The sequence below is a fragment of the Trichomycterus rosablanca genome, chromosome 1 (genome assembly GCF_030014385.1).
Source record: "Trichomycterus rosablanca isolate fTriRos1 chromosome 1, fTriRos1.hap1, whole genome shotgun sequence".
NCBI classification, from domain to species: Eukaryota; Metazoa; Chordata; class Actinopteri; order Siluriformes; family Trichomycteridae; genus Trichomycterus; species Trichomycterus rosablanca.
In genome coordinates, this window is record NC_085988.1 from 536699 (window position 1) to 562860 (window position 26162).

General features: G+C 41.9%; 2 long non-coding RNA genes and 1 pseudogene across 3 annotated transcripts; 1 reads left to right on the forward strand and 2 right to left on the reverse strand.

Moving 5' to 3' along the window:
- Positions 1-26162, forward strand: part of LOC134331611 (zinc finger protein 850-like) — a 150444-nt pseudogene that overhangs the window by 92130 nt on the left and 32152 nt on the right.
- On the reverse strand, positions 186-3233 carry LOC134332601 (uncharacterized). Its single transcript, XR_010015270.1, has 3 exons — positions 3140-3233; positions 355-483; positions 186-271 (listed from the first exon to the last, which is right to left on the reverse strand). It is a non-coding gene; the product is annotated as an uncharacterized LOC134332601 (long non-coding RNA).
- On the reverse strand, positions 5382-25672 carry LOC134332465 (uncharacterized). Of its 2 annotated transcripts, none has more exons than XR_010015258.1 (4): positions 25589-25672; positions 5870-5938; positions 5596-5665; positions 5382-5461 (listed from the first exon to the last, which is right to left on the reverse strand). It is a non-coding gene; the product is annotated as an uncharacterized LOC134332465 (long non-coding RNA). The 2 variants fall into 2 exon arrangements; XR_010015255.1 differs by lacking the exon at positions 25589-25672 and adding an exon at positions 10056-10231.

Consider the following 26162-nt stretch of genomic DNA (forward strand, 5'->3'; position numbering starts at 1 on the left):
ACTTGGTCAAGAACTACAGGACACGTCTGACCTCTGTAAAGGTTTCTGTACCAAATATTAACTTCTGTTTTTCCATTGTATCAAATACTTATTTCATGCAATAAAATGCAAATGAATTATTTAAAAATCATACAATGTGATTATCTGGATTTATTTTAGATTTTGTCTCTCACAGTTGAAGTGTAGCTACGATAAAATTTACAGCCTCTCCATTCTTTGTAGGTGGGAAAACTTGCAAAATCGGCAGTGTATCAAATACTTCTTTTCCTCACTGTATATATATATAAAATAAGGTCACAAAATAAAACTTTATTAAATAAAAATGTGATTTTGCTGAAGATAAAAAAGTCTTACTGAGTTCATCTGTATCTTCAGGTTCTTCCTTCTTCACAGGCTTCATCTGGAAACCTCCACACTGTTGGTCCACTGGGGTGAGGTGTTCCTCAGAGATGACTTGTTCCACAGGGATTAAAGATCCTTCACCTGAAATTCCATCAACATGTGAAGAAGAATCTCAACAACTGGAGGAAATGTAAAATTGTGGGTTTGGTTTTCCAATCACAAATAAATCCTAGTTAGATTTAAACCTTAAATCCAGACTGGAGTGGAGCAGCACTTCTCCACAGGACAGTACGGTACAGTACAGGTTCTAATCCCACTATCCACATTCTCTTATTATTTCTACTAATTAGTGACACCAATACTAACCACACTGTACTGTACCACACTGTACTGTACCACACTGTACTGTACCATACTGTACCACACTGTACTGTACCACACTGCACTTTACTACACTGTACTGTACCACACTGTACTGTACCATACTGTACTGTACCACACTGTACTGTACCACACTGTACTGTACCACACTGTACTGTACCATACTGTACTACACTGTACTGTACCATACTGTACTGTACCATACTGTACCATACTGTACCACACTGTACTGTACCATACTGTACTGTACCATACTGTACTGTACTGTACCACACTGTACTGTACCATACTGTACCACACTGTACTGTACCACACTGCACTTTACTACACTGTACTGTACCACACTGTACTGTACCATACTGTACTGTACCACACTGTACTGTACCACACTGTACTGTACCACACTGTACTGTACCATACTGTACTACACTGTACTGTACCATACTGTACTGTACCATACTGTACCATACTGTACCACACTGTACTGTACCATACTGTACTGTACCATACTGTACTGTACTGTACCACACTGTACTGTACCATACTGTACCATACTGTACTGTACCACACTGTACTGTACTACACTGTACTGTACCACACTGTACTGTACTACACTGTACTGTACCATACTGTACCATACTGTACTGTACCCCACTGTACTGTACCACACTGTACTGTACCACACTGTACTGTACCATACTGCACTTTACTACACTGTACTGTACCATACTGTACTGTACCACACTGTACTGTACCACACTGTACTGTACCACACTGTACTGTACCATACTGTACTACACTGTACTGTACCATACTGTACTGTACCATACTGTACCACACTGTACTGTACCATACTGTACTGTACTGTACCACACTGTACTGTACCACACTGTACTGTACCATACTGTACCATACTGTACTGTACCACACTGTACTGTACTACACTGTACTGTACCACACTGTACTGTACTACACTGTACTGTACCATACTGTACCATACTGTACTGTACCCCACTGTACTGTACCACACTGTACTGTACCACACTGTACTGTACCATACTGCACTTTACTACACTGTACTGTACCACACTGTACTGTACCATACTGTACTGTACCACACTGTACTGTACCACACTGTACTGTACCACACTGTACTGTACCATACTGTACCACACTGTACTGTACCACACTGCACTTTACTACACTGTACTGTACCACACTGTACTGTACCATACTGTACTGTACCACACTGTACTGTACCACACTGTACTGTACCACACTGTACTGTACCATACTGTACTACACTGTACTGTACTACACTGTACTGTACCATACTGTACCACACTGTACTGTACCATACTGTACTGTACCATACTGTACTGTACTGTACCACACTGTACTGTACCATACTGTACCATACTGTACTGTACCACACTGTACTGTACTACACTGTACTGTACCACACTGTACTGTACTACACTGTACTGTACCATACTGTACCATACTGTACTGTACCCCACTGTACTGTACCACACTGTACTGTACCACACTGTACTGTACCACACTGTACTGTACCATACTGTACCATACTGTACTGTACCATACTGTACCACACTGTACTGTACTACACTGTACTGTACCACACTGTACTGTACCACACTGTACCATACTGTACTGTACCATACTGTACTGTACCACACTGTACTGTACCACACTGTACTGTACCATACTGTACCATACTGTACTGTACCATACTGTACCACACTGTACTGTACTACACTGTACTGTACCACACTGTACTGTACCACACTGTACTGTACCACACTGTACCATACTGTACTGTACCATACTGTACTGTACCCCACTGTACTGTACCACACTGTACTGTACCACACTGTACTGTACCATACTGTACCATACTGTACTGTACCATACTGTACCACACTGTACTGTACTACACTGTACTGTACCACACTGTACTGTACCACACTGTACTGTACCATACTGTACCACACTGTACTGTACCACACTGTACTGTACCACACTGTACTGTAACACACTGTACTGTACCACACTGTACTGTACCATACTGTACCACACTGTACTGTACCACACTGTACTGTACCACACTGTACTGTACCATACTGTACTACACTGTACTGTACCACACTGTACTGTACCATACTGTACCACACTGTACTGTACCACACTGTACTGTACCACACTGTACTGTACCATACTGTACTACACTGTACTGTACCACACTGTACTGTACCACACTGTACTGTACCATACTGTACCACACTGTACTGTACCACACTGTACTGTACCATACTGTACCACACTGTACTGTACCACACTGTACTGTACTACACTGTCTGGTGGAGAAATGGCTCATTGCTCCATATTTACTTACAGAAGAAATCATCGTCCTCATCTTCATCTTCTTCCTTTTTTATTATTTTTATCTGGAATCCTTCATGTTGTAGATCCTCCGGGGTGACGTGTCCCTCTTCTGCTGACTGCATTATTAAAGATCTAATACAAAGATAGATAGATGTACTTATTTCTCCTTTAAGGAATATTCTGCCTAATTCTTTTAGACTCTTTTAATTGGCTATTGTTTATTCTGTGAGGCTCTAAACACGGTGAGAACATTACAACTATTGTGGGCAGCATCTGGCAGAAAAGATCTCCAATAGAACTTCTTACATCTTCAGTGAAATAAAGATTGAAGAGAATGAACACATCACACATTCTTCTTTTTACTGGGTTTGAGCTTTGTACCATTTGTCTGAATAACTAAATGTAAAATAATAAATGTGTTTTAAATATTGAACTCCACTAAATATCATAAATGTAAATAAAAATACAACTCGATGTGTTTCTATAAAAATGTTAGATTTAGTTCTGATAAACTGATTCATTTTGCTGGATCGGTTCAAATGAATCGGTTCATCAGTACTGAATCATGTGAGATGCTAACAGTGAGCGGAGAAGCTAGTAGTTTGTGTGAAAAGGAAATTAAAGCTCCTCAAATCATCACAGTGATATTTCATTATGAATTCTAGTTCTGTTATTAATTAGAATGTAGTTAATAATGAAAGTGTAATAAATAAATAAATAAATATTTTACTTACAGATGATTCACTTCAGTACAAACACACCAGCTGCTGCAGTGAATAAAGGTGTTAGCGCTACCGCCCCGCCCATGAGCCCACAGCCAACCACAATCGAGCTGGGAACATTTCAACCAATCAGATGCGAAAGGCGCCAACATGGAATTTAAATTAGGTGCTCGGTCCCTCACAGCTGCAACACACATTAATTACAACAAATATACACATTATACACATAAATACAGGTATTGATTAAAGACTCTTTATGTACAAAAATATGAAGTGAATGAATATAAATATATAAAATAATACACTGCAGTCAAGTAGGGGCGCTAATAAACTTGAACGTTGTAGATCAACCACCTCAATTCAAACAGAAGAAGAAGAAGAAGCTGCAGCAGCTGGTGTGTTTGTACTGAAGTGAATCATCTGTAAGTGAAATATTTATTTATTTATTTATTTATTACACTTAAATTATTAACTACATTCTAATTAATAACAGAACTAGAGTTCATAATAAAATATCACTGTGAGGATTTGAGGAGCTTTAACTTCCTTTTCACACAAACCGCTAGCTGCTCCGCTAACTGTTAGCATCTCACATGATTCAGTACTGATGAACCGATTCATTTGAACCGATCCAGCAAAATGAATCACAGTTTTGGTTGTAAGAAGGTTGTATTGGAACGTTCCCTTAACGTTATTCTGTCCAGTTTTCTTAATGTTGTGATGTTATGAAAACGTTCCCTGAACATCCCCGAGCTCATTTACACCGATTATAGGAACCTGCAGTGAGAATGTGGGAATTTAGTTCCATTGATTCAGTTGTTAAAACACGAAGCTTCCCTGAAGTTATGTTGCAGTCTTTAATGTGTAAGACGGGCCTGTGGCTCTTTCATAATGGTTGAGTTACTGGTATGTGAGAGGATTTCACAGTGAAAATCATGTAACAGCAGTATTTCATATTCCATGAAATAATTAAACAGCTACCCAGTTCTGGGCCAGATCCGGCATGCTGAAACTTTTTTGTGTCGGCCCACATCCGGCAGCCGGATCAGGCCCGGTGTCAAAATAAACGACGTTAGATTGTGGGCCGTATACGGCTGCCCGGATCCCAGCCATGACAATAAGCCAGCACTTGACCACCTGCTAGCCAGAACAACCATTATCGAACTGAATATGGCCTAGTTCTGGCCTGCAGTAGATTTTTAAAAGGCTTTCCCCAGCCATATTCAACCTTTAATGGTTACCGGGACTACTACAACTGTTCTTGCTACACTACTACAATTGCCCCGTATTAATAAGTACTACTACTAATAATGTATTAATAAGAAGACGAATGTACACACATTAAGCACTCAGTGTTTTACATCTCTTGTAAGCACGTTGAGATATTACCTATGAAAATACTCTGTAAAATATATATACTTTATTATAATTAAGTATAAGTAAAAATATATCGAGAACAGTTAAAACGGTAACAGAAAAAAAACAAATGTACACCAAAACACATTTTTATTTATTTATTTTTTTCAGATTTGCCAAGAAATAATTTACAAATAATTTTTGTCTTGTCATAAATTGACTGCCGATCTCCTGCCTCACACTGGTCTGTTATTCTGAAATGAAATAAAAACAGAATTTGATGCTATTTTTTTACAGATCAATGTGGATCTTGTTCATCTTATTCAAAAATTTCAGTTCCAGTTAAAATGACTGCTGCAACCAGTAATTTTACTTTAAATATGTTTACCTGGTTAATGGTTTATTGGTTTACTCAGGCAGCAGGAGTGGCATCACTACAAGCAGTTTCCAGAACAGTGCTAGAGCAGAAGAAACAGTGACTTTAGTAGGCCGAAGAACATAAGCGCAAACTTGGAAATATGTGCTTTAGACATGATAATGTGCTTTTTGATTATAATATTTTACAGTGAGTGTACAGTGCTTGCGTACATTATCCCTAATCGATCCTAAAACATGTCTTTCAAACTGTATGTTGATAAAAGCAGCTTTTGTAAACATCTTACCAGGATCAGTGTAGGACAAATAACAGAAGGTGGCTGAGTGAGCTGGACTCAGGGGTGCACAAAAAGTCACTGCAGAAATATAAACACTTAATTAGTTCAATCATTCAATCAAGGAACTTCATAAAGACTTGTAAATATGTGCTTTAGGCATGATAATGTGCTTTGTCTTTGTAAACATGTTTCCTGGGTTATTTATGCCAGCCAATGACTAAAAGTTTTTATAATATTGTCAACTGCCAGGAAGAGGGAACTAATGTAACCAACCTTTTATATACATCACGACCCTTACTCAAAAAAGATGGACCACCAGCTCCACACAGCTGTAGGTATAGGTAACTAATGTAGTTTTTTTTTAATATAATGTGTGTAATATAACATGGCTATATTGTTTGATGGTTTATATCGTATCTATAATATCAGTGTAAGTTTCCTTTAGATGTATGTTTTAAATTATTGCTGGCTAGATAGTAAGTTTACCGTACCTGCCAAGCTAGCTATACTAAATTTATTAATTATCAAAAATACGTAATTATTCGATTATATCTATTGTTCTGTTACTACAGTATATCAGTATTTTTAATATAATGTTTTAGTAAGTTTTTAGTCCTAAAGAGCAGCTGTTAACGTTACCTTGAAATCCTCAGTGAATAAGTGTAAAAAATAACGGTTTTCTTATTTAAACTAAATGTGCGAGGCTCCTCGCGCATGCGTTCAGGGGAGCTTTCGTATTTGAAGTAGTGAACTGATTCTATCTGACACCATGTATTAACGTTAGGGTAATAGTTAAAAATCACTTGTCAGTTATCATTTTTATAAACAATTATGATTGCTTAGAGTACGTACATCTGGTTCAACCATCATCTCCACCACTGAGCTACCAGTTCAGTTCTTTGTTCTCTGTTATAATTGCTATAAATGTGATTGATTGTAAGTAGTTTTAAATAAATCCATCAATGATTTAAAACACATTTATTATTTGACTAGTTATTCAGACAAATGGTACAAAGCTTAAACCCAGTAAAAAGAAGAATGTGTGATGTGTTCATTCTCTTCAATCTTTATTTCACTGAAGATGTAAGAAGTTCTATTGGAGGTCTTTTCTGCCAGATGCTGCCCACAATAGTTGTAACGTTCTCACCGTGTTTAGAGCCTCACAGAATAAACAATAGCCAATTAAAAGAGTCTAAAAGAATGAGGCAGAATATTCCTTAAAGGAGAAATAAGTACATCTATCTATCTTTGTATTAGATCATTAATAATGCAGTCAGCAGAAGAGGGACACGTCACCCCGGAGGATCTACAACATGAAGGATTCCAGAAGAAACCAATAAAAAAGGAAGAAGATGAAGATGAGGACGATGATTTCTTCTGTAAGTAAATATGGAGCAATGAGCCATTTCTCCGTCAGACAGTGTGGTACAGTACAGTATGGTACAGTACAGTATGGTACAGTACAGTATGGTACAGTGCAGTGGGGTACAGTACAGTGTGGTACAGTACAGTGTGGTACAGTACAGTGTGGTACGGTACAGTGTGGTACAGTACAGTATGGTGCAGTACAGTGTGGTACAGTACAGTGTGGTACGGTACAGTATGGTACAGTACAGTGTGGTACGGTACAGTGTGGTACGGTACAGTATGATACAGTACAGTGTGGTACAGTACAGTATGGTACAGTACAGTATGATACAGTACAGTATGGTACAGTACAGTATGGTACAGTACAGTGTGGTACGGTACAGTATGATACAGTACAGTGTGGTACAGTACAGTGTGGTACAGTACAGTGTGGTACAGTACAGTATGGTACAGTACAGTATGGTACAGTACAATGTGGTACAGTACAGTGTGGTACAGTGCAGTGTGGTACAGTGCAGTATGGTACAGTACAGTATGGTACAGTACAATGTGGTACAGTACAGTATGGTACAGTACAGTGTGGTACGGTACAGTATGGTACAGTACAGTGTGGTACGGTACAGTGTGGTACGGTACAGTATGATACAGTACAGTGTGGTACAGTACAGTATGGTACAGTACAGTATGATACAGTACAGTATGGTACAGTACAGTATGGTACAGTACAGTGTGGTACGGTACAGTATGATACAGTACAGTGTGGTACAGTACAGTATGGTACAGTACAGTGTGGTACAGTACAGTGTGGTACAGTACAGTGTGGTACAGTACAGTATGGTACAGTACAGTGTGGTACGGTACAGTATGGTACAGTACAGTATGATACAGTACAGTGTGGTACAGTACAGTATGATACAGTACAGTGTGGTACAGTACAGTGTGGTACAGTACAGTATGGTACAGTAGTGTGGTACAGTACAGTGTGGTACAGTACAGTATGGTACAGTACAGTGTGGTACGGTACAGTATGGTACAGTACAGTATGATACAGTACAGTGTGGTACAGTACAGTATGATACAGTACAGTGTGGTACAGTACAGTGTGGTACAGTACAGTATGGTACAGTAGTGTGGTACAGTACAGTGTGGTACAGTACAGTATGGTACAGTGCAGTGTGGTACAGTGCAGTGTGGTACAGTACAGTATGGTACAGTACAGTATGGTACAGTACAATGTGGTACAGTACAGTGTGGTACAGTGCAGTGTGGTACAGTGCAGTATGGTACAGTACAGTATGGTACAGTACAATGTGGTACAGTACAGTATGGTACAGTGCAGTGTGGTACAGTGCAGTGTGGTGCAGTACAGTGTGGTACAGTACACTTCTCCACAGGACAATACGGTACAGTACAGGTTCTAATCCCACTATCCACATTCTCTTATTATTTCTACTGATTAGTGACCACAGTACTAACCATACTGTACTATACCACACTGTACTGTACCATACTGTACTGTACCATACTGTACTGTACCACACTGTACTGTACCCCACTGTACTGTACCACACTATACTGTTCCACACTGTACTGTACCATACTGTACTGTACCATACTGTACCACACTGTACTGTACCACGCTGTACTGTACCACACTGTACTGTACCATACTGTACTGTACCACACTGTACTGTACCATACTGTACTGTACCATACTGTACCACACTGTACTGTACCACGCTGTACTGTACCACACTGTACTGTACCATACTGTACTGTACCATACTGTACCACACTGTACTGCACCACACTGCACTGTACCACACTGCACTGTACCATACTGTACTGTACCACATTGTACTGTACCATACTGTTGCTGCTCCACTCCAGTCTGGATTTGAGGTTTAAATCTAACTAGGATTTATTTGTGATTGGAAAACCAAACCCACAATTTTACATTTCCTCCAGTTGTTGAGTTTCTTCTTCACATGTTGATGGAATATGGCTCTGTGGAGTTGCTTCTGTTGCACCTTCTCAGGGCTCTAGACTAACTTTTTGCACTGGTTGCACTGGTGCGCCTAACTTTTTTTCTTAGGTGCACCAGCACAAAAGTTAGGTGCACCCAAATTTTAGACCGGATCGCATTTAACACCGCAGTTTTACAGGTTCACTTTTTTTTTAATCGTTGTCCATATAGGCAATATTGACTTGTAAATGATTAAGTAACAATTTGATCAACATGGCCTCGTCTGATGATCTATTTGCTGCTGCCTGCCGCTGAAAGGCAGCAAGGAGAGGGGGACACTTGGGCAGTGCATTTATCCTGGCATGTAATGTGTTTTATAGATGCATTGTGCTTTTTCAGCTTTTTAATTCGAAATGTATTACAATCAGTCACAAATGCACTATTGCCGGCCATGGTCTTCTTACACTATTTACAGTCAACTATAGTATTATAGTCTAATTATAGTAACTATAATACATATACATATAATACAAATTATAAAAATAATAAGAGTAAATTTGTGTATGTATGTGTGTATATTTGTGTAGGTTTGTGTGTGTGTGTGTGTGTGTGTGTGTGTGTGTATGGGGCTCTAGAGTGTAATCTTAATTGCAGTGCATTATATTATCGGCTTTACACAGATTCCCAAAATTGCTTGCGGTGCACTCACTGTGTACTGTGATTACATGTATACTGATATTTCATTTTCTTTTAGTTATTTTTATATTTTACTTAACGTAAACATTGTTGTGTTTTTACTTTCACTATTGCCGCACTTTACCGCTAGCATTAGCCACTTGCTACTGTAGAGGGTCGGCTCACCTAGCCGCTGTCCGGTGGGGATGCTACGGGTCTTTTGCTGCGCGGTGGTGGAGGTGTGGGAATAAAGGCACACGGCAGGGTCGAGTCACTTTAACTGTTTAGTCAGGACTTCAAAGAGCGTTACAACACTTTATACTGCCTAGTTCCAGCACCCGAACTTCAATCCTGGGGCTATACGGCGAGTCTCATATACAAAACTAATCAAACTGCAGAGCGTCCGAACGCACACACACAAACCAGGTGCTGCATTCTGATTGGCTAAGCTGAATGTCACATACCGCCACTACAATATTGTCCCGCCCTTCACTATCTCTGATTGTGTGTCTGTTGTTGAACCACAGGGAGACTATCAGAGTCGCAGAGACTTTTTTTTCCCTCGAACAGCTGGTCGCACCGGTGCGACCTAAGATTTTTTTTAGTCGCACCATTGAGAAATTAGGTCGCATGTGCGACCAAATTGGTCGCACTCTGGAGCCCTGCTTCTGCTCACGTTAGATTTTTTTTTTTTTACTTTTTCCTCTTTTGTAAATACTGAAGTTTTACTCTTTGTTGGCGAAGTGTTTTCGCTTGTTTACTTTTTTTGCTGTTAACCTACTGAGGAGACTGCAGTCATTTTGAGTGTGTGTGTGTGGGGGGGGGGTGCACTCCTGAGGACTTTCTCTGATACAGTGGTGGCATCAGCCATCTATTATGGAGTGGTCTGCTGGGGCAGCAGCTGGAGAACGACTCCCACCCCATGCAGGAGACTCTGGCAGCACTGGGCAGCTCCTTCAGCGACAGGCTGCTTCACCCTAAATGTGTGATGGAGCGCTACCACAGGTCCTTCCTTCCTGCTGCTGTTAGATGATATAACCAGCAGATCACTTCCACACACACTTCAGAACATACAGAACAATGTGCAACTTCTTCTCCATGTGTAATTATTTGTAATTATTTGTAATTATGTTTGAGTTTTTGACTTTTTATTATGATTGAAAATGTCTTTATTGTTTTACATTGTTCTGTTTATTTATGTATTTCTTGTGCTGAGTGCGCTGCTATCCCTTCACTGCTGCACCACTGAGAATCTCCCCACTGTGGGACTAATAAAGGTTTATCATTTCAGGTGAAGGATCTTTAATCCCTGTGGAACAAGTCATGAAACTCTTCTCCTCAGTGGACCAACAGTGTGGAGGTTTCCAGATGAAGCCTGTGAAGAAGGAAGAACCTGAAGATACAGATGAACTCAGTAAGACTTTTTTTATCTTCAGCAAAATCACATTTTTATTTAATAAAGTTTCATTTTGTGTAAACTGTATCACTAGTCCTGCTACTAGTACCTCCACCATAACCAACACTACTAGTACCTTCACCATAGCCAACACTACTAGTACCTCCACCATAACCAACACTACTAGCACCTCCACCATAACCACCACTACTAGTACCTCCACCATAACCACCACTACTAGTACCACCTCCATAATCAACTCTACTAGTACCTCCACCATAACCAACACTACTCGTACCACCACCATAACCAACACTACTCTTACCACCACCATAACCAACACTACTAGTATTTCTACCATAGCCAACACTGCTACTACCACCACCACCATAACCAACACTACTAGTATTTCTACCATAACCAACACTACTAGTACCTCCACCATAACCAACATTACTTTAAAATATTACTTTCCATTCACTGTAATTCCTCAATAATCTCATGATCATGGAACTCTTCTCCTCAGTGGACCAACAGTGTGGAGGTTTCCAGATGAAGCCTGTGAAGAAGGAAGAACCTGAAGATACAGATGAACTCAGTAAGACTTTTTTATCTTCAGCAAAATCACATTTTTATTTAATAAAGTTTCATTTTGTGTAAACTGTATCACTAGTCCTGCTACTAGTACCTCCACCATAACCAACACTACTAGTACCTTCACCATAGCCAACACTACTAGTACCTCCACCATAACCAACATGACTAGTACCTCCACCATAATAAACACTACTAGTACCTCCACCATAACCAACACTACTAGTACCTTCACCATAGCCAACACTACTAGTACCTCCACCATAACCAACATGACTAGTACCTCCACCATAATAAACACTACTAATACCTCCACCATACCCAACAATACTAATACCTCCACCATTACCAACACTACTAGTACCACCACCATAACCAACACTACTAGTACCACCACCATAATAAACACTACTAGTACCTCCACCATAACCAACACTACTAGTACCACCACCATAACCAACACTACTAATACCTCCACCATTACCAACACTACTAGTACCTCCACCATAACCAGCACCACTACCATAACCAACACTACTAGTACCTCCACCATAACCAACACTACTAGTACCACCACCATAATAAACACTACTAGTACCTCCACCATAACCAACACTACTAGTACCTCCACCATAACCAACACTACTAGTACCTCCACTACAACCAACACTACTAGTACCACCACCATAACCAACACTACTAGTACCTCCACTACAACCAACACTACTAGTACCTCCACCATAACCAACACTACTAGTACCTCCACTACAACCAACACTACTAGTACCTCCACCATAACCAACACTACTAGTACCTCCACTACAACCAACACTACTAGTACCACCACCATAACCAACACTACTAGTACCTCCACTACAACCAACACTACTAGTACCTCCACCATAACCAACACTACTAGTACCTCCACTACAACCAACACTACTAGTACCACCACCATAACCAACACTACTAGTACCTCCACTACAACCAACACTACTAGTACCTCCACCATAACCAACACTACTAGTACCTCCACTACAACCAACACTACTAGTACCACCACCATAACCAACACTACTAGTACCTCCACTACAACCAACACTACTAGTACCACCACCATAACCAACACTACTAGTACCTCCACTACAACCAACACTACTAGTACCTCCACCATAACCAACACTACTAGTACCTCCACTACAACCAACACTACTAGTACCACCACCATAACCAACACTACTAGTACCTCCACTACAACCAACACTACTAGTACCTCCACCATAACCAACACTACTAGTACCTCCACTACAACCAACACTACTAGTACCACCACCATAACCAACACTACTAGTACCTCCACTACAACCAACACTACTAGTACCTCCACCATAACCAACACTACTAGTACCTCCACTACAACCAACACTACTAGTACCACCACCATAACCAACACTACTAGTACCTCCACTACAACCAACACTACTAGTACCACCACCATAACCAACACTACTAGTACCTCCACTACAACCAACACTACTAGTACCTCCACCATAACCAACACTACTAGTACCTCCACCATAACCAACACTACTAGTACCTCCACTACAACCAACACTACTAGTACCACCACCATAACCAACACTACTAGTACCTCCACTACAACCAACACTACTAGTACCTCCACCATAACCAACACTACTAGTACCTCCACTACAACCAACACTACTAGTACCACCACCATAACCAACACTACTAGTACCTCCACTACAACCAACACTACTAGTACCTCCACCATAACCAACACTACTAGTACCTCCACCATAACCAACACTACTAGTACCTCCACCATAACCAACACTACTAGTACCTCCACCATAACTAACAGTACTAGTACCTCCACCATAACCAACACTACTTTAAAAGCTGTTTCAATCACTGTAATTGCTCCACAATTTCATCATCTATTATTCTGCTGGAGTTCTTCTGAAGCACTTGTTGTGGTCAGGCCCCACAACATTATGGATCCCCCACCATGTTCCACTGTAGGTAGATGTAAACATAACGCAGGAATACATTGCAGAGCCTTCGTCTATAGAGGATTAAAAACTCCAGATGTCTCCAGTTCAGCCTGAAGTGCTTTGGACTGGGTTGTTCTACTGGGTTTCTTAGCCACATGTTGAAGCACTTTTTGTTGGGTTCTTTAATTGATTTTCCTATTTCCACCACATCCTGGAAGGTTCCTCAAGTAGCAAACATAACGTTTTAACTGTTGAAGTCGCCATTGTAAAGAAGGAAACAGTGAATAAAACTGGTTAAAAATCTTCATTTATAGGCTAATTAAAGTCATAGATAGATTCAACTTTATTGTTATTGCTCAGTCCAGGTACAAGGCAACGAAATGTAGTTAGCATCTAGCAAATAGTAGCATTGTGCAAAAGAACAGAGAATATTAGTAACATATACCTATGATTAATATGAATATAGAGTTATAACTATAGCTAATTACATATGTGAAATTATATCTATGTACATATTACTAAATACATAATAGCAATAATAACAATAAGCATATTAGCAAAAATGAATATGTATTATAATAATAACAGTAATAATAATAATAAAATTAGTTAGGTATATATTAGTAATAACAGTACTAGGATAAAGGATGTGTAAATAGTAACTATAGAGCTGTAACTATAACTATATAGGACGGTGAAAATATAACTATAACTATACATATATATGTATGACAGTTGTGTAAAGTAAAGTGCAGGTGCAATGATAAATAATTACTGCAGTCCAGGGTGATGGTAAAGTGCAGGTGCAACTTGTGCAATGAGAAATGTGCAATGATAAATAGTAACACAGTCCAGTGTGTAATCAGAAGGTGCAATGATAAATAATAAATAATAGGTCCAGGGTTTAGTTCAGAATGTCCAGAATGTAGTGTGTTAACGGTGAATAATGGTGTTCAATAAAGTTATTGTGTAAGGTTCTGTGGCGTCTGTGGGACTTACCACTCTCCCCCGACGTCACAAGCCTTACAGAGCAGTTCTGAGCTAGGCCTTAAGTAATAGGCCAGCTCGTTAGGGCGAACGACCTGCAGCTGCGGTTCCCTTATTTAAGGGCACGCCACCAGGCTGCAGGCGTCGCACCTTCTGCCTTCATTTCCTTTTTTGTTTTGGGCACTGTGGTGTCCGTGGGGACTGCTGACGGCTCCCCCATGCTTCTTTTTAGCCTTAGAGGTACCCCTGGTGGCATAAGGCCATTAGGGTGTGTAGACCGCAAGGTTGAGGTAATTATCTTTGCTTTACCTTTCTTAGAAGTAGCGTGGTGCGATGCCGTGCAGTCCTCGAACTGCTTTTTATTTCCTCGTTAGCATTTAGCATTAGCGGTTGAAGCCAGCCCCGTGTGACGGCGCTGGTTCTCTCACCGCTATTGTTCCCTTATTGAATCTAGCTATTGGATTCTGCAACCGTTGGGTGGCGACTCCGTAAAACGTTCGGTTGGTCCGCCAGCAACCCCGGTTCGAATCCACATTAGGAGCTTGATTACCTTAGTCAATAACCGGTTCGCTTAATCGATATTATTGGCTTAGCATTTAGCTTTAGCGGGTGAAGCCAGCCCCGTGACACGGCGCTGGATCTCTCACCGCTATAGTTCGCTTATTGAATCTAGCTATTGGATTCTGCAACCCTTGGGTGGCGACTCCGTAAAACGTTCGGTTGGTCCGCCAGCAACCCCGGTTCGAATCCGCATTAGGAGCTTGATTACCTTTATCACTAACTGGTTTTCTTTACCTATTTTCTCGGACAGACTGTCTCCAGCTGCGGCTAAAGAAGGAGCCTTCTGTTCCACCCGAACCGCACCATAGGTGATTTCGGGGGCGTTCACTTTCTAGTGGCCCATTGGATTCTGTAACTGCCTGGTGGCGATGCCGTCAAGCGCTCGGCTAAAATGCCACTACCCGGTTCGAATCCAACTGGTTTATACTGAGTTCGAGTGGGTTTCGTACTGCCTGATGGTGATGCCGTCAAGCGCTCGGCTATCACGCCATCACCCGGTTCGTATCCGCATTTGTGAACTTGACTAACCAAATATGATTTTCTCTCTTCTTTCAGATCGGTGTGGTTCCTTAAGCGAGGTGTCCGCCGATAGCGAACAACCCTAGCCAACCGCTGTGCTGGGGCTAGGCTATTAGCGGAGACTTGCTACCCTTGCGTCAGCTCACCGAACTACACTCACTACACTCACCCCCTCGTCCGCGCTGTATTGGCGCGCTGGTAACACGCCCGGTTCCGCGCGCAACGACCGGGGTTCGCGTCCAACATCTGGTATTTTTTCCCTTTTGGTTTTTGTTGCCGGCAGCGCCCAGCGCCGTCCTTTGGGGTTTCTATTTGTTTTGTTTCTGTTTTGTGTTTTGATTTTATTGTTTTGTCTAATTAAATAAAATCATTATTTCATTTAACCCCCGCGCTTGAGTCCTTTCTCCACCCACGTAACAATTGAGGTGGGAAAAAAACCGACTGGTCCTTGCACGTATGCTCCTGTATCTTATCCCAGATGGCAGAAGGTTATACAGTGTGTGGCTGGGGTGGTAGGGGTCCCTGATGATGCTATGTGCTCTGCGCACACAGCGCTGGTGGTGAAGGTCTCCGATGGTGGGGCGCTGTGTACCGATGATTCGTTGAGCAGTCCTCACCACCTTGTGAAGGGCCTTCCTGTCAGCCACAGTGGAGCTGCCGTACCACACTGTCACACCGTTGGACAGTACGCTCTCATGGTGCAGCGGTAAAAGTTTGTGAGAAGCTGCTGCGCTTTCTTCACCAGACAGGATGTGTTGTGGGTCCAGGAAAGATCCTCAGAGATGTGGATGCCCAAAAACTTGAAACTGGAGACACGCTCCACCTCGTCACCATTGATAAGGACAGGGAGATGTGTACAGCTCCTGGTTTTCCGGAAGTCCACGATGAGCTCTTTGGTCTTCTCGGTGTTCAGATGAAGGTTGTTGGAGGAACACCACGCCACCAGGTGCTGGATCTCCTCCCTGTAGGCCGATTCGCCGTTGTCTTTGATCCGGCCAACCACTGTGGTGTCGTCTGCAAACTTGATGAGGATGTTGCATCTATGCAGCGGCACACAGTCGTGGGTGAACAGGGAGAAAAGCAGTGGACTTAACACAGCCCTGTGAAACACCAGTACTCGGAGACTAGGCTAGAGGACACCTGACTACCTAACCTTACAGACTGGTGTCTGATTGTTAGAAAGTTCAAGACCCAGTTACACATGGGGGTGCCGATTCCCAGGTCACTGAGCTTGGATACCAGCTTGGTTGGGATTACCGTATTGAAGGCAGAACTGAAATCAATAAACAGCATCCGTATGTAGGTGTCATTATTGTCCAGATGGGTGAGGGCGGAGTGAAGGGCAATGGAAATGGCATCCTCTGTTGATCTGTTTGCACGGTAGGCATGTCTGTGAGATATCTCACAATGGATGTCAGCTCATCATCTAAAACTCAATCCCAGCAAGACACAGATGTTGCTCATTCCTGGAGATCAATCTCCAAACCAGGACCTAGTCATTTCTCTTGATGACTTCCAGATCAGAACATCTGATAAGGTAAGAAGTCTTTGTGTTGTCCTGAATAGCCAGCTGACCTTCTCTCCTCATATAGCCAACATGACAAGATCGTGCCGGTTCCTCCTGTACATCCGGAAGATTCGACCATTTCTCTCCAGGGAAGCTCCTCAGATTCTGTCACTTGTAATCTCACGGTTGGACGACTGCAACTCCCTCCTGGCAGGAACTCCCATGTCCACGATTAAACCCTTACAGCTCATTCAAAATGCAGCTGCCCGTCTGGTTTATAACCAACCTAAACGCTGCCACATCATCACCCCACTGCTGCGTTCTCTTCACTGGCTTCCTGTAGCTGCACACATTCAGGACCAGCCCCAAGCTACCTTCGCGGTCTAATCAAACCCCGTTCTGTATCGCGCAACCTCCGAGCCACTAGTCTCACTCGATTTGATCCTCCACCCAGGACTGAAGGAAGACGAGCATCAAAGCTCTTCTCTGTTCTAGCACCCAAGTGATGGAAAAAACCTTTATCACCTTTTTACTAAGCACTTAAGTTGACTTGTACTTATTTACTAACATTTTTTTCCTATTTGCAAAAAACAAAAAACAAAACACTTTGGCTGTTTACTAAAACTTGAGAAATGAAATGTTTACTATGGAAGCACTTTTGTAAGTCGCTCTGGATAAGAGCATCTGCTAAATGCAGAAAATGTAAATGTAGGCAAACTGGTAGGGATCCAGTGCTGGTGGAAGCGCCGCTTTCAGATGGCAGAGAACCAGTTTCTCAAAGCACTTCATCACAATAGGTGAGTGCTACCGGTCTGAAGTTGTTCAGGCAAGCTGCAGTAGTACGCTTCGGCACCAGAATGATGATCGATGTCTTCCAGCACGTAGGAACAGCAGCCTGGGCCAGTGACAGGTTGTAGATGTTAGTGAAGACCTGGGCTAACTGTTCAGCGCATGCTCTCAGGACACGTCCAGGGATGCCGGCAGCCTTCCTCGCATTTACTTTACTCAGTACTGAACACACCTCGGCTGTGGAGAGGTTGCAGTCCTCAGGTGGTCGACTCTGTGTGGTGTGAAGTCCATTGAAGTTAAAGCAAGATTAGAACCTGTTAAGCTGATCTGGGAGGGACGCACTGTTGGATGGTTTGTAGCTGGTGAGTGTCTGAATGCCCTTCAACATACGACGGGGGTCAGAGTTGTGAAAGTGCTCCTCAACAGACAGTTTGTAGGTGTGTTTGGCTCTTCTGATGCCCCTTTTCAGATTTGCCCTGGCTGAACTGTAGGCCTCAGTGTCACCCGACCTGAATGCAGCGTCCCGTGCTTTCAGCAGAAGTCGAAGCTCGGCATTCATCCAGGGTTTCTGGTTGGAGAAGATTTTCACATGCTTGACAGAGGTGACATTATCAATACACGTGTTGATGTAGTTTATTACAGATGATGTGTATGTGTCCAAGTCTACACTGTGTTCCAAATTATTATGCAAATAATATTTTCTCAGATTTTCCAAAATTACCTATATGAATTTCAGTCATTGTAATTTTCCAGTCATCAACTATTAGAGTACAATTGAAAGGTTTTTGAACAAACTGCCAATGATAACAGTATATTTTTAAAAAAATAAAACACTCAAAATGCACTCAAAATGCATGTTCCAAATTATTATGCACAGCAGAGTTTTCAACCTTTTCATTTTTATAAAGAACAAAAAAATGGTCATTTGTGAAATTATAAGCATTAGCAGGTTATTACAAACTGAAATCAAACAGTTTTCAAGTCAAAACTTTATTCTAGGTGATGTTACATTTGCACATAGGACCCCTTGTTCGAAAGGAGCTTCTGAACTCTCTCGTCCATTGAATTTGTCAGGTTTTGGATGGTATCTGCTTCAATTGTTTTGCATGAGGACAGAATACCCTCCCAGAGCTGTTGCTTAGATGTGAACTGCCTCCCGCCATCATAGACACTCCTTTTGATGATGCTCCAGAGGTTCTCAATGGGGATGAGGTCAGGGGAGCATGGGGGCCACACCATAAGTTTGTCCCCTTTTATGCCCATAGCAGCCAGAGATGCAGATGTGTTCTTTGCAGCATGAGACGGTGCATTATCATGCATGAAAATGATCTTGCTGCGGAATGCACGGTTCTTCTTCTTGAACCATGGCAGGAAGTGCTGTTTGAGAAACTCCACATACATTATGGAGGTCATCTTTACCCCTTCAGGGATCCTAAAGGGGCCGACAATCTCTCTCCCCATGATTCCAGCCCAAAACATTACTCCACCTCCTCCTTGTTGGCGCCGTAGCCTTGTTTGCATGGGGTGTCCATCAACCAGCCATCCTCCACTCCATCCATCTGGACCATCGAGCGTTGCACGGCACTCATCGGTGAACAAAACAGTTTTGAAGTCAGTCTTCATGTATTGTTTGGCCCACTGGAGCCGTTTCTGCTTGTGTGCAGTGGATTGAGGAGGTCAACAGGATGGCTTACGCACAGCTGCAAACCTCTGAAGGACCCTGCATCTTGTTGTTCGGGGGACGTTGGAGGCACCAGCAGTTTCAAAAACTTGTCTGCTGCTATGACAAGGCATTTTTGCAGCTGCTCTTTTAACCTGACGTAATTGCCTGTTGGAAAGAGTCCTCAATTTTCCCTTATCAGCACGCACAAGTGTGTGCTCTGAATCAGCTACATACTTCTTGATTGTGCGATGATCACGATGAAGTGTCTTGGCAATGTTAATTGTAGTCATGCCTTGACCTAAACACTCCACAATTTGTTGCTTCTCAGCAGCCGACACATCCTTTTTCTTTCCCATTTTGGCTGAAAATGTAGGCTGCTTAATAATGTGGGACAGCCTTCTTAAGTAGTCTTGCCTTTAATTGGACACACCTGCCAAACTAATTAGCACAGGTGTCTGCAATTGCTTTCAGTGATATAAAGAGCCCTGACACACATCACCATCAATGAGTTTAACTGACAAACAAAAAAATTCTTACCTTATCTCTCCTAAACACTTTTTGCATAATAATTTGGAACACAGTGTATGTTTATGGAGGCTTCAGACGAAAACATGCTCCAATCAGTGTTATGGCCAGTGATCGCTCAGTGGTTAAGGTACTGGACTAGTAAACAGAAGGTTGCCGGTTCAAGCCCCACCACCACCAAGTTGCCACTGTTGGGTCCCTGAGCAAGGCCCTTAACCCTCAATTGCTCATCATGTTCCGCTCATTGTGTAAGTTGCTTTGGATAAAAGCGTCTGCTAAATGCTGAAAATGTAAATGTTATGGAACTGATGCTGTAGGGAGGAGATGGCGCCATCTGGCCACACTTTAACTGTCCTTGTTGTGGTTTTCACACATTTGATAAGTGGCACATACCTGGGGAGCAGGAACAATGAGAGGTGATCAGACTGTCCCAGGTGGGGGAGGGGGGTGGCTTTGTATGCCTCTGCAATGTTCGAATACACATAGTCCAGGGTGTTCTTTCCTCTAGTGGAGAGGGAGACATTCTGATGGAATTTTGGTAGAACAGTCCTCAGGTTGGTGTGATTAAAATCCCCCGCAATGATAAATAATCCGTCTGGGTGTGCAGTTTGTTGTTTGCTGACTGCTGTACTCAGTTCCTCTAAAGCTAACTTGGCATTAGCATCAGGTGGGATGTAAACTGCAGTAACAACAACAATGGAGAACTCTCTCGGTAGATAAAAAGGTCTGCACTTAATCATCAGATACTCCACGTTCGCAAAGCAGTGACTTTCAGTTACAATGGAGTCTGTACACCATGATTTGTTAACATAAATGCACAGACCTCCTCCTTTACTCTTATCGGAGTACGTGATGTTACATTCCATGATCCACTTGTGTGTTGTAGTCCAGAGTCGCAGCTCATCCATTTTGTTAGACAGAGATCATACATTGGTAAGAAAGATGTTGGTAACCGGTGTACGATGCTGGTTTAGCGTTAGCTTAGCCCGTAGCCCTCCACGTTTTCCTCGCCTTTGTTTACTGTCTCTGCACTTGCGCCGGCTTCGTTCAGCTGAGTGAGTCGATTCTGTAGTCCACGGTGATACGGAGATTTCCAGAGGAAGTTGCAGATCAAATATACCGTTTAAATTATTTAAACCAATATTAATCAGTGTCTGCCGGCTATATGAGATGCTCGCCTGGCAGTATGGAACGCAATAACTAAAAAACAGTAAACTAATAACTACTAATATGCAAAGTCTGGAGAGACGCTGAGCCTCACGTTGTGCACGCGCCGCCATCTTGGTCGGTCATGTGACCGGTGACAATGAGTCTAATTTGTAATGAATCACAGGTTAGTCTGATTTAGTTTTTGTGTGTAAGTAGTTTCAGTAAAGACGTAATTTTAAATGAAATATTTAATATACGAGGGTGATGATAATATTCACCACAACTGTGTTTAACTGTGTGTGTTAATAATTCAGGATGAATCAGGTTACAGGACTTTAACACACGATCTCAGTTTGGGTGAAAAATGTTTTTCCTTTTTAACATTTACTAACAATGTTTATTTATAGAAATATATTTGATTCTTTCTGCTTCAGAACTGAACAAGGATTTCTCCTGCTCCTTGTGTCCACGTTCCTCTACAACCCAAAATCACCTCCACAATCACATCAAGAGCTGCAACCATGATAAATATGAGACTCTGGTGAAGATTAAGACTGAACATGAGGATCTGACGCCCACCAGAAGCTCCAGTAATCAGCAAACGTCCTCTGGTCCTGTCAGCATTAACACCTCTCTCAGTCCCACACAGGAAGAAGGAAACGTCTGCTCACAGTGTGGGAAGAGCTTCAGGTACCAGAGTGAACTCAAAAGACACCAGCGCATTCATACTGGAGAGAAACCGTATCAGTGCTCACAGTGTGGGAAGAGCTTTAATACTCAGAGTTATCTCAATATACACCAGCGCATTCACACTGGAGAGAAACCGTATCAGTGCTCACAGTGTGAAAAAAGCTTTTGCTTCCAGGATAATCTTAAAAGACACCAGAGCATTCACACAGAAGAGAAACCGTATCAGTGCTCACAGTGTGGGAAGAGCTTTAAATTCCAGAGTGAACTCAAAACACACCAGCGCATTCACACTGGAGAGAAACCGTATCAGTGCTCACAGTGTGGGAAGAGCTTTAATAAAAAGAGTGATCTTGAAAGACACCAGCGCATTCACACTGGAGAGAAACCGTATCAGTGCTCACAGTGTGGAAAGAGCTTCAGGTCCCGGGGTGAGCTCAATATACACCAGCGCATTCACACTGGAGAGAAACCCTATCAGTGCTCACAGTGTGGAAAGAGCTTCAGGTCCCAGGGTGAGCTCAATATACACCAGCGCATTCACACTGAAGAGAAACCATATCAGTGTACACAGTGTGGGAAGAGTTTCACATATCAGAATTCTTTTAAAGTACATCAGCGCATTCACACAGGAGATAAACCATATCAGTGCTCACAGTGTGGGAAAAGTTTTAATCAACTGGGTTATCTACACATACACCAGCGCATTCACACTAAAGAGAAACCATATCAGTGCCCACAGTGTGGGAAGAGTTTTAATATACAGAGTGCTCTCAAAAGACACCAGCGCATTCACACTGGAGAGAAACCGTATCAGTGCTCACAGTGTGGGAAGAGTTTTAATGCACAGAGTAATCTTAAACAACACCTGCGCATTCACACTGGAGAGAAACCATATCAGTGCTCACAGTGTGGGAAGAGTTTTACTCAACAGAGGGCGCTCAAAAGACACCAGCGCATTCACACTGGAGAGAAACCATTTTAATGCTCACAGTGTGGAAAGAGTTTTAATACTCAAAGTGCTCTTAAAATACACCAGCGCATTCACACTTGAGAGAAACCATATTAATGTTCACAGTGTGGGAAGAGCTTAAATAATCAGAGTCATCTTAAACAACACCAGTGCATTCACACTGTAACTAACTTTAACGTAGCTGCACCCAATGGCATTATTATCATAATCAAGTTCTAAACCAGGGTGTCTCTCCTCACAGTTAGGGAGAACATCTGGCTTATTTAGCATAAGAAACAGGAAGAGCAGAGACAGCTCTCACAAGTTCTAACCAACATAAAGGAATTATTATAATGAGTGATCAACAACCATCACACACAGAGGGAACCGGCCTACACATGAAGGTGATCAAAGGTACATCAGGTAGAACTGAGGTGACAGTTCCATCTTGTCTGCTCTGCTTTTGGTAATACACATCCCTCACAGGAAGTGCTTAAATGATAGGCGGTGTTTTCAAATGTATATATGCTGTGTTCTTCAATCACTAAATGTTCAGTCCAGCTCCACTGAATCCAACTTACACCCGTGTATCTTGCTACTGCTTCCTGTAATAAAGATTCACCATTTTTTATTAACCTCGGAGAGACGTCCTTCCTTCCTTTTTCCTTACAGTGCTCAGATTGTGGGAAGAGCTTATATACAGAGTGTTCTCAAAATACACCAGCGCATTTACGTTGGAGAGAAACTGTAGTAACTAGGTGAATAACTGGTATCTCCAGAAAGGTAAAAAGCGTCGACAGAAGAACAAGGAGATGTGGCATTAGGCAAAGTGAGGAGTGGTAAAAGGCTAAGTAAAGGATGTGTGGCTAGCTGAATATGAAGCTGGAGACTAAGGAAGGTGATTGGAGGGATTTGCCAGACAGTGGAACAGAGCTGGAATGGATTTACAGCAGGTTAGAATAATAAAGGATGCAGACGGGAATGTGCTGATAAATGAGGACAGTGTTCTGAGAAGATGGAAAGAGTTTATTGAGATGATGATGAATGAACAAAAGTGGAGAGAGAAGGTTGGAGAACGTACAGATAGTGAGCCAGAGAGTGTCTTGGATTAGCAAGGAGGAAGTGAGGAGAGCTAAAAAGAAAATGAAGAGTGGAAAGGCAGTTGGATCAGATGACGTACCAGTGAAGACATGGAGATGTTTAGGAGAGATGGCTGTGGAGTTTTTAAGTAGATTGTTTAACAAAATGATGGAATGTACGAGGATGCCTGAGGAGTGAAGAGGAAGCGTAACTGTTCCAGTTTTTAAGAATAAGGGTGATGTGCAGAGCTGCAGCAACTACAGAGGAATAAAGTTCATCAGCCACAGCATGAAGATCTGGGAAAGAGAAGAAAAACTAGGTTGAGAAGAGAGTTGAGGATTTGTGAGCAGCATTATGGTTTCATGCCAGCAAAGTGTGTTGATGGAGAAGTAGTGGAAGGCCGGACTCAGAGCTGGTCCATGATGCAGTACCCCCTCCACCTCAAACCTGTCTGTAATTACTTCTGAACATCTCACTGCTAGTCTTCATATGGTGTTATGGGCAGGAATAAGGAAGGACAGACTACATGACTGGTGAGGCCTGGTACGGTGTAGGACTTGGAGGCAGTGGCACTGACTAAAATACAGGAGAGGGAGTTGGAGGTGGCAGAGATGAAGATGCTGCAGAGATGAAGAACATTTCATTAGAGGTACAGCACAGGAAGGATATTTCAGAGAGAAAGTTAGTAAGGTGAGTTTGAGATGTTCAGAGGAGAAATAAAAGTTATATGAGGAGAAGAGGCAGGAGGCAGGAGTAGGAGAGGAACACCAAAGAAGAGGTTTTAGGATGTGGTGAGGGAGGAATGCAGGTGGTTGGTGTGATAGAGGAGGATGTTCAAGACAGGACAAGATCCCGAAGTGCATTACAGAAATGATCCTTATATTTATCACAACTGAAGAGACTCTATCTGACCCACAACCAGCTTCAGTCCAGCTTTAAGGTGCCAATTTAAAGCTGCAGCTACTTTCTTACCTAATAACATCTGAGTCCATGATGATGTAAAGCTTGCTTGATTGTGGACAGTGTCGGCCATGTTTCAGCAGCTTCTAACTCATGACGGACCAGTTTGTTGGTGGTTTTTCTGATGAAATGTTCTGTCAGCAGAAGAAAACAGTTTGGGACATTATTAGTTATCTGTCATCATATCTGAGGTAAATGTTAATGTTCTGAATATGACTGACCACACTGAATTGTATTAGCATAAATAAAGTAAATAATAATATTAAGAGCACCACGACCTTGATCAGGCTTAATAAAGCTGAATGAATGAATGAGTAAGTATCAGTACTTACACTGCAGTCCAGTAGGGGCGCTAATAAACCTGAACGTTGTAGATCAACCACCTCAATTCAAACAGAAGAAGAAGAAGAAGCTGCAGCAGCTGGTGTGTTTGTACTGAAGTGAATCATCTGTAAGTAAAATATTGATTTATTTATTTATTACACTTTAATTATTAACTACATTCTAATTAATAACAAAACTAGAGTTCATAATAAAATATCACTGTGATGATTTGAGGAGCTTTAACTTCCTTTTCACACAAACTACTAGCTTCTCCGCTCACTGTTAGCATCTCACATGATTCAGTACTGATGAACCGATTCATTTGAACCAAAATGAATCACAGTTTTGGTTGTAAGAAGGTTGTATTGGAACGTTCCCTTAACGTTATTCTGTCCAGTTTTCTTAATGTTGTGATGTTATGAAAACGTTCCCTGAACATCCCCGAGCTCATTTACATCGATTATAGGAACCTGCAGTGAGAATGTGGGAATTTAGTTCCATTCAGTTCTTTTATTCTATGATGATACAGAAAATGTTGCTTTGGAATGTTCCCTAAACGTTTCCACAACATCTCACTTCTCC